Here is a 10,853-nt window from a genome sequence, read left to right on the forward strand (position 1 = left end):
CTAGGTGGAATGCACATGTACTGTACGTAGTCAAATATCACAATTATTTACTTTAAGTTTATTTATTTACTATAACATGGTTGCATAAAACTTTATAATTATCATGATATATTAATTTTTTTGGATATTTCCATGTGTAGTTTTCACATTTTGTCTTCCAAAGAAATAATATTGTTTAAAGCCTTAAAATATTAACGATTTAAGATTAATTAATAATTTGAATGTAAAATTTCAAAATATTAATGATGTAAGGGACCAGTACGAAAAAAAACCTATTATTGTTAATGAAAAAATAAATTCTTGAATTCGTCACTGAAAAATGGTAGGTTTTATCTAGTCATTAAGGATTTTATTCAGTTATAAAAAATTCACTTCCACATGTTGTTTACTTCCACCTATTGTTTATCTAGCGATCGAGTATTATAGGTATTCAAGAATTTTTTTCTAGAATTTTCTAAGTTAGAATGTGCAAATTCAATCAAGAAAGAAAATATAAATTATATGATCAATTTCAAAATATGATATTGTACTCTTTTTACAACTTCCCAACTACTAATTGATCTGTCAAAATGATTGCTCCCTAGTTTTAAAAAATTATAAAATATAGTTTGAGAATGATTTATACATATTATGCACTCATATTGATTTTATTTTAATAAAATAATTCACATCTATCCAATGTGAGACAACATCTAAAATTTTAGCTTAAGGACTTAGAAGAATACAATATCTGCAATAATATTCATATCCAAACTATGAGCTTCATAAACTTATAAGAAGGTGAGCAATATAAAATGACAACTTAATTTATTTTGTTAAATAATTTATTACAAATCATGAAAGATAAGGGGAATCAGAAGGATCATATACCCATCCAAAATAAATATTAAATTTCTCTTAGAGATTCTTATATTAAAAGATTTTCAAAGTTGAAGTGTAGGACAAACTTAAGGACAAATAACCTAAACTAGTTCATTGAGTGATAGACTTGCTATAAATTCCACTCTTGTAAAATTAATGTCACATGTGACTTAAGTTGTACTTTTGCCTAAGGGTTAATTTTAGAAAACTCCCCCTCAATTATGGGGGCATGTCAATCCTCCCCCTGCCAAGTTTTGGGCATTTTGTAGATAATCTATCTCAACTTAAAAAAAAAATTTGATTTAACCTCTGTAGGCTTTTCTCACTTAAATCCAACCTCTCAAAACTAATATCATCGAGTCTTATCTATTATGTGACAAGTATTTGACTTTAAAAGACTAAAATATTAATCAATCATAAAAGAATTACCTTGGTTTTTGCCATATGAAGAAAAAGACGGGATATAGAGGGAACAAATTGTAAATTGGTTGTGATCATTATATTATCGGTTAAAGATTTCTTTTTAATTAAAATTGCTTTCTTCAAGAGGGTATTTTGTTCAAATCATATATTAAAGTAACTACTTTAAGGGGGTTTGTTGATATAAGTGTAAAAGATTAGGGGAGTTTTTATGAGACACGCTATAGTTGAGAGCCGTTTTCTAATTTTGCACCAAAATTGAGAGGGGTTATCTATAACCCCCCCTAATAAAGGGGTTTTGTCAAACTGAATCAATTGAGTGTGTGTTGTTAAGACAATCCCATAGTTGGGAGGGGTTTTTTAAAAAATAAACCTTCTTTTAAATATGGCTTATTTATAATTTGTCCCATAAATTTTTAATAATTTAATATTAATCCCTAAAATTATGAGCAATTTTAAAATTTTGAGGAAATAACATAGAATCATTTGTTATTTAAAATAAAAAACTTATAATGTCTAAATAACCTTTACATATTTTCTCTTATAGGCAATCTATTAAATATCAACCAATATATTGCTATATCAGCCAATATATTGGGTTAAAGACTTTATCTCTGTAATATGTTTATATTGTTTTCTTTTGTTTGGTGATTTTTTGATATATCGACCGTTATTGAATATATGGTCGATATATCCCTTTGAAGATATTGAGAAAATCATGTCATTTTTACTTTGTTTGTAGGCTCGGGTTCGGATTGTGTTTGGGAAACAAAATCAAAACCACAAAACCCACAAAGGTCACGGTTCTTCTCCCAAATTTCTCCACTCTCAAAACTTAAACATATGTCTTGATGCAAATTCTTATGCTTAAAATTTATTAGTACGTTAGATTATATATTACAATGTCATGTTATGTATGAATGTTATCTCATATGACACCCAGTATATTACATACATATCCTTGATTTTTACAATCCAATATCATGGATTTTAGTTGTTCAATATTTATTTGATGTCCAACATTTTATAGTGGTCCTTCAAAAGTCTGTTCTATAGTTTTCCAAGCAAAGTATATAATTTTAGAAAATAATTAAAATCTTGAGACTCATTCAAAGTATAATGTTTTAAAATTTCCATATTTCATCTATTATATAAATATAAGCTAAGCATGTGGCCTCATATTGTATGATGGATATTATTTATTAGTGGGATCATATACTATTGTTTGTAGATAACAAATATTTCAAATCTTTTATAGGCTTAACTGAACTTAAATACCTTATATTTTAGTAAAATTATACTTATATACCTCCACTTGTATTTTGCTGCACTTTTTTTAATTTTATATAACATATCTTGCTGCACTTAAATATCCTAATATTTTCTAAAATTTAATTTTTTGTACCTTCTATCCTGTTATCTAAACATAAACATGCTCTTTGTAATATTCCTATATGAGTTTCGTGGTACAATTTTTGGACAATTTTCTGTTTTATTCTCTTTCTATAAATACTTTATTGACATGTAATTATCTATTAATATATTATTACACATTACTAATAGTTAATATGATGTATAGTTTTACAATAACATTAGAAGTTTTAGGGATCAAATTATACAAACTTAAAGTGACATATTGTTGGGTGTGCCGAGGACAAACCAAACGTTGAGAGAGAAGGCCAAACACAATCACAACAACAGCACGAGCACAAACAAACGAATTTTATATGATTCGGCAAGTTGCCTACGTCCACGGGGCAAGAAGGGGATGAGTTTTTACTAATAGAGAAGGAGAGTACAAATCAGGATTACAAAATCACTCAAACTCACCAATTAATCTCACAAACAAAGCTCTCAATCTCTCAAACAAAACCCTAAACAATAGCTCATAAAAACTCTTTTTTTGTGCTCAAAACAACCCTTTCAACTGCTCCACAGAAACCCTAGAACGTGTTTGTATTTATACCAAACACTAATCCCAAACAGAATAGGAAAACCGAAATTAGGCCCAAACCCGACGCGCGGTCGACTGCACTTGACACCGCGGTCGACTGGCCAGAATGACGGAATCCAATAAATCGATTACAGGGTTTGGCGGTCGACTGCCGAAAGCGTCGCGGTCGATCGGACAAAGCTCCAAAAATTGCCCTATATTCGTGCACGTTTGCGGTCGATTGCAGCTTGTCTCACGGTCGATCAGCAAGCGTCCAAATGCCAATCTACTCCATTTTTCCTGATCTTCTCTAATGTTTTTCGCCGTTTCTACAATTCTCCATATTGGTGAAGTTTTCCCAAAATTAAGCCGATACTAACTAAACCAAACGTCTCACTTGTTGCATCAAGTACGAAGTAAAACAAATTCACAACAACGAACTCAATCCACAACAAGTTAGGAACCCAAACGAGAATGCGAACAAACTCTAAATGTCGGTATCAACTCACTAAACCGACTGCATCAAAATGACTGCTTACGTATCATCTTGCCCAACGAATCAAGCCTCGCGTAGTTCACCAAATGGCCTCCAAAGACCCTCAATCAACTAGAAGGATTCTCAATCCTTCACTATCATTACCAAGAAATCTGTACTTGATAACCCTCCCACTGGCCTCAAAGTGAAACGAACCAAACACCTCCACCTGAGGTGAACCAACGACCATAGTCAAATCCAACTGTGTCTACCAGCAGCACTCGAATCAGCAAACTCATCATCTGCATCCACATCAACATGATCCCTAATCTGTATCACCTCAGTTGGAATCTCAAACGATACAGAATGATCTAGAGTACGTGGAGTAATCTCCACCTAATGTGGAGTAGCATCACTCTTTACCTGCTACGATATCCCAATGATATGTCCAACACTCTCCACCTACTGAGAGTCAAATATGACAATACTATTCATAACAATATCAGAGTCTCATACGTGGTAATCAAACACGCCCCTGAATCCCAAATATACACTCGGATCAAATTTCACATTCTCGATGTGACAATATGCTGGGCATCCAAATATCCGAAGAAACCCAAAATCTGAAGTAGCTCCACCAGATCTAAATACTCCAAACGCAGCAGTCGACAACCTATGAATAAGATGACTCCAATATGTCAAAGCCTCATCACCAAAACTTCTCTGCAAACCACTGCTCGACATCAAACCTCAACCCTCCTCCAGTAAGGAACAGCTCATTAAATCTGTCATCTCATCTCGTTGCCCCAATGTTTTCTTTCCAATGAAGTGTCTCAAACTGCCTTGAGCTAGGTACAAATGCAGAAAAGGACCCCTCTTAAACTTCCTACCAAAATAAGAACAAAGCATTACCTTTCTGCTTATACACTTCTTCCACCTGTTTTTGACTATTAGGACTTCACTCCAACAGGACTTGGTTGCAACCCACAAATGCCTAGAACAGTCCTCAACACAAAAAACCAAATACCTATAGCCTCCCAATGATGCCTCCTTAGAAGGCCCCCAAATGCCTACGTGAACACCACCTAGAAGACCCTTCGCTCGATGAATAGAAGTGTCAAACTCCACCTCGGTCTTCTTGCTCACACCAACATGTTCACAAGACTTCAATCTGTAGGTCAAGGCACCTCTCACCAATCCATGCACGGTATCAATACTCGAATGTCCCAGCCTCCTCAAATGCCATAGTCTAGCCGAATCAATAGAAGTCGTCAGCGCTCCACCTATCACCGTGCTCCCAATCAAATAGTACAAATTATTCTTTCTGACGCCCTTCATCACAATCATGAATCCTAATGTGATCTTCAGAGATGCATCCTCTAAGATCACCATATAGCCTGCTGCCTTCAAAACTCCAAGTAAAATGATGTTCTTCAACAACTGCGGAACGAACCTCACTTCCTTCAACTCCCTAGTCACCCCGTCACACATCTTAATCCGAATTGTACTAATACCACCAATAGGGCATTTATGATCATTACCCATGAGCACGATATCCCCTCTTTTCAACTCCTCAAAGCTGGAGAACCAGTCCCTCCTAGGGCAAATGTGGTATGAAGCACCTGAATCTAACATCCACTCCATAGAGTCGGCAACACAAACTGACGATAGTGCAAGATACGAGTAGCCCGAAGAATCCGAATATGAATTGTCGCCACAAGACTTGGTAACATTCACCTCTGAAGCTTGTATAACTTTCTCCTTATTCTTCCCTGCTCGATCTATCAACTTTGGGTATTCAGACTTCCAATGTCTATCTTCTTTACAAAAAGCACACTGCTTCCTACCAACTACAGGATGTGCTCCTCTAGACTGCGACCTCCTACTTTGGTTTGGACTCTTCCCTCTTGCGACTAATGCCCCCGCTACTGTATCAATTGAAGTCTCCTTATCTTTCTCCTAAGCTGATAATTCACAAGAGCAACGGTGACCTCATTATATGAAAGAGATGATTTTTCATTAATAAGAGTAAGAACGAATGTCTCATATTCCTCGTCAGGCAAGGAACTCAACAGCAACAACGTCTTGTCCTCATCTTCAATCATAACATCCATATTTGTCAAATCCGCAAGAAGCTTCGTGTAGTGGTTCATGTGATCACTAATCGAGATTCTCTTCTTCAATTGGAAACGATAAAGCCTCCTCTTCAAATGCAAGCAATTCTCAACACTCTTTGTCAAATACTTACTCTCTAGAATCTCCTAAATCTTCTTTGCTGAAGTCTCATTGATCACATTATACTTTAGATCTTGAGTTAGACAAAACCTAATCACACCACACGCCGTTCGATTCATCTTTTTCCAAATCTTTTCTTCAATATCGTCCGGTTTCCCGTCCAACTCCAAAGTATCCTCCAAATTTTTCGCGTTTAGCGCATCCAAGACTTCACATCTCCATAAACCAAAATTTTTCGTGCCATTAAACTTCTCTACATCTATCTTCATAGAGTGAATATTCAAACTTTGGACAGTCTTCATGCTAGAAGTACCACCCTCAACTCCTTCTTTCTCAGCCATCTTCCTCAAAACACCAACAAAACAATGCAGAACAAACTGAAAGAAATAGATCTAAACTTTAAGAAAGATAGAGTTTTACCTCCAACTGAAACCCTAATAAGAGCCTCCGAAAGATCTCACCCCCACACGACGAAAGACAAGATCCACAATAGTAAAAATCCTACCTTTATCACCAACTGAAACCCTAAACGAGCTTCCAAAGCGATCTACTCCTCCACCTAATCCCAAGCATAGCCTTGCTCTGATACCACTTGTTGGGTGTGGCGATGACAAACTAAACGTCGAGAGAGAAGGCCAAACACAATCACAATAATAGCACGAACATAAATAAACGAATTTTACGTGGTTCGACAAGTTGCCTACGTCCATGGGGTAAGAAGGGGATGAGTTTTCACTAATAGAGAAGGAGAGTATAAATCGAGATTGCAAAATCACTCAAACTCACCAATTAATCTTACAAATAAAACTCTCAATCCCTCAAACAAAACCCTAAACCAATAGCTCAGAAAAACTCTCTTTTCAGTGCTCAAAACAACCCTTTTAACTGTTCCACATGCAGAAACCCTAAAACGTGTTTGTACTTATACCAAACACTAATACCAAATAAAACAGAAAAACCAAAATTAGGCCCAAACCCGACGTGCGTTCGACCGCACTTGACGCCACGGTCAACCGACAAGAACGACAGAATCCAATAAATCGATTACAGGGTTTGGCGGTTGACCCGCCGAAATCGTCGCGGTCGACCGGCCAAAGCTCCGAAAATTGCCCTATACTCGTGCACGTTTCGGTCGACCGCAGCTTGTCTCGCGGTCGATCGGCAAGCGTCCAAATGCCTGTCTGCTCTATTTTTCCTGATCTTCTTCAATGTTTTTCGCCGTTTCTACACATATAATATAATTAATTAACAATGATAATTAATTTAGTTTAGTTAGTATTAGAATGTGATATAAAAAAAGAATATGTGTAGTATAGTCATTGGAAGGTTTTTCCACAACTCCCTCTTTTAAAGAGAGTATGATATGATATGATTTTTTGAAGCATTTGAAACAAGTAAAATTGTGCTTCATGCTATAATTAGCTTTCTAGTCATCTGTATCTTAATTGAATGATGCTCTTTAAAGTAGCCTGGTCAGCTAGCAGTTTATCACCCTTTTAAATTTCTTCATTTTTAATTGGACTTGTCATTTTATGGCTTTATTCTTTCTTAAGTTAGAAGAAAGAAATTAGCTCTCTACGCTAGTCACGTCACTAATAATTAACTTTTAGGATACATTCTCTTGATGGTGATGATGAGTATTGCTGATCATCTAAAATTAATTAATGTTATCATCTTTGGCGGGAGATGAACTTTGCACTTCGTCAATAAAATTTAGATAGAGCAGAATAAACAATCTAATCAGAGCTTTAGCTTAGTTTTAGGGACTGTTTGGTTCATTTTCTTTTTTTTTAATTAGAAAAATGTGCTTAGAAACCAATTCCAATGGTTTCCATGCATTTCTTGAAAAAAATAATTGTTTGTTTGTTTGTTTAGTTTGGCTTGAAATTGATAGTGGGAAAAGGAGGGACCGTGAGAAAGCTAATCTCTAGTTTGTTTCAAACCCAAAAATAGGAAATGTGAAGTAGGAAAAGAAGAGAGAAATAGTGTGTGAAAAAGCTGAGATGACCCAATAATCAATAGAATTTTGTCAACTTCCTAGCCAATTCCTTAAATTGGATTTTGTTAAAGTTTAGATATTTTCTCTGTTTTATAGAAATCTCTTAAATTAATTTTTTTGAAAGAAATAATATACAGGAATTCTATTATATTATATATACTAGTTAATTTTTGTTTCATTTTCTAGCTCTCTATGCTGTTTTCATTTATTATTTTAGCGAAGCAAACATAGAAAGAGACATTTTTGACAGGTCGTGATGCTTATGTGACTACAGCTCAAACTCTTGACAATGTTCTAGACTAGACTTAGTTTACAGACATCCTACTTATTTTACAAGATTTGGTCAATCTTAAAGAAAATGACAAATTAAATTAATAATATGCAACTATCTTATTTAAGATGAGAATATATACACACTAATTTCTAGACAAATAGACAAGATTCTTTTTCTGAAGTTCATCAGCACCAATATCGATCCCTGATACTCCGAGAATATTTATCCAACCAATTGCACTAGTTTGAAATTTTTGGCATTACTGAAGATTTTCTTTGGATATGCAAACCAAATGTTCTTAATGTTCCGTGAAAAGAAAGGATCAGCGTCGGGGTTCATTATTCCCACTTACTTCACTGTTCTCATGACCTATAAAATTATCTTCTATGTTGGATTTAATATAGGTTAAATTACTTTCTTACTTACGGTGGACGGATCTACATTCTTGCATAAGCTTGGAAATAATTATTATCCTTACAATAATTTGTCAAATAATACTATCGTACCTTTCTTAGGAATAAGATAGCACTAGTAACATCACATGAGCTTTCACGTCTTTTTTTGCCGGCGGTAAAGTTTTGGATTTAATTGCACATTTGGCTTAGAGGAAATATCAAAACATTGACGGAGCTAAAAAAAATCAAACCGGTGTTAAATATAGTTATTAGGCATATTGTATCTCTTTCTTTTAGTCTCATGTCGCTTAGGATACTAGAACCTCTTCTCTTGATCTTGTATTTAAAGACTTCAGTATAATGAATAAAATTATCCATGTTCTCCCAAAAACTCAATTCATATCAACTGATAGGAGGGGAATTAATAAAACACCAATCTGATAATTTAGCTATTTAATACATGTATACTTTAAATAAAAGGACACAATTTTGTTTTAGACCCCTTTATGATTTATTTCTAAAAATCGACCATTTTCAGATTTATTTGCAAATATCGACCCAGTTTCAGCCACTTGGCTAAAACTGGGTCGAAATTTGCGAATAAAGTTGAAAAACTTCATGAGAGTTAGAATCTCGTAAAGTTTAGTCCTTAATTAAACTTCACAGGATTCTAAATCCTATGAAGTTTAAAATCAGCCTAACTCTATGGGCTTTTAAATCACAGGAGTTCAATATAACATGGTCGCCATAATAGGTGAAGTGGTTAGCTCAAAGAAAGCTAAACTTCAACCATTCAAGTTGTATTGAGTTTGAATTTCACCCCAACATATTTTTTTCCTTAAACATTTAAAAAAATTTACAATGCTAGGATTTGAACAATGTGCTTCCCATCCAAGTCTTATAAACTAATGTCATAACCACTAAACCAATTGCACATAACTACTCATTTTATGAAATTTGTTTAATATAAACCTCACGGGATTTTAACTCCCATGAAGTTTAGTAGCAGTTTAGCGCTTGAGCCAAGCTTTTTGGTTAGCGCTAATTAATTAAGGACATAACTTCACGGGATTTTAAATCTCGTGAAGTTTTTCAACCTTATTCGCAAATTTTGACCCAGTTTTAACCACCTAGCTAAAATTAAGTTGAAATTTGTAAATAAATCTGAAAATGATCGCTTTTTGAAAATAAATTCCTAAAACGGTCTAAAACTAAAATTTGTCCTAAATAAAAAAATCTGCCCAATGGATCACTTTAGATATTCAGTATATATGCGAATATTATATATATCCCATGACACTTGTTATTGTGGGTATATATGAGATACGCGTGCTCAAGTTGCACGTTGGTCATGTCAATCTCAGCCATGGCTGCATTTTCTTTCGCACTTTGACATTTATATACGTTTGAAGAAGGTTAAAGAATCAATGTGCTAAGACATGTAAGGGACATGAATGGATAGGACTAAAAAAAGTCAAGTAATTAAATAAACTAATTCAAGAAATTCTATTTTTGCAACTTATACTGAATGGATATCAGTAAATTTGCCTTACAAAACTAGTTTGGGCTAGACAATTAAGGTCCAAAGATTATTGTCTGAGTTTTCAGTCATGAACTCAAACTTGAAGGAAATACCTAACATTTAATACGTTTACTTACTCTTTATATACGTATATATAGTAACCAACTTTGTATGCCAAAATAGGCTACATATCAGAAAACCTCCCTTCCCTTTGGACAATTATCAGATGACCCCACAACTTTCAAAATATTAGATAACCTCACTGTTAACTTTATGATTTTACTAGAAAACCTCTTTTAATTTTGAGATTTTATCAGGAACTCTAAAAAATTATTGGTTTATGATAAAATCTCAAAATTAAAAAGAGGTTTTCTGATAGCCCCTAAACTTAAGGAAGTTTTATAATACTTTCAAAGTTATGGCAGTTAATAACCCAAAGTTAAGGATGGTTTTCTCATGATATTCGCCAACATACTTCATATCCAAGTAAATTGTGCACTAGTTGTTTTTTTTTTGTCAATGAAAACTTTATTCATCACCAAATATAAAGTTTGTGTACACATCAAGATGCTCAGCAAACAGCTGAGATTATAATTTTTTTACAGGAATCAAAACAACCAAATCCTCACATCCTCACATTAACAAGGAAAAGTCCTTGTTAGTAGACATGGGGCTATTAAAGATAATGGTTGAAATATCAATTTTAATGACTCTAATAAGATTCTCAGTATCTCTTATT

Source organism: Asparagus officinalis, chromosome 1, assembly GCF_001876935.1.
Source record: "Asparagus officinalis chromosome 1, Aspof.V1, whole genome shotgun sequence".
Classification (NCBI taxonomy): domain Eukaryota; kingdom Viridiplantae; phylum Streptophyta; class Magnoliopsida; order Asparagales; family Asparagaceae; genus Asparagus; species Asparagus officinalis.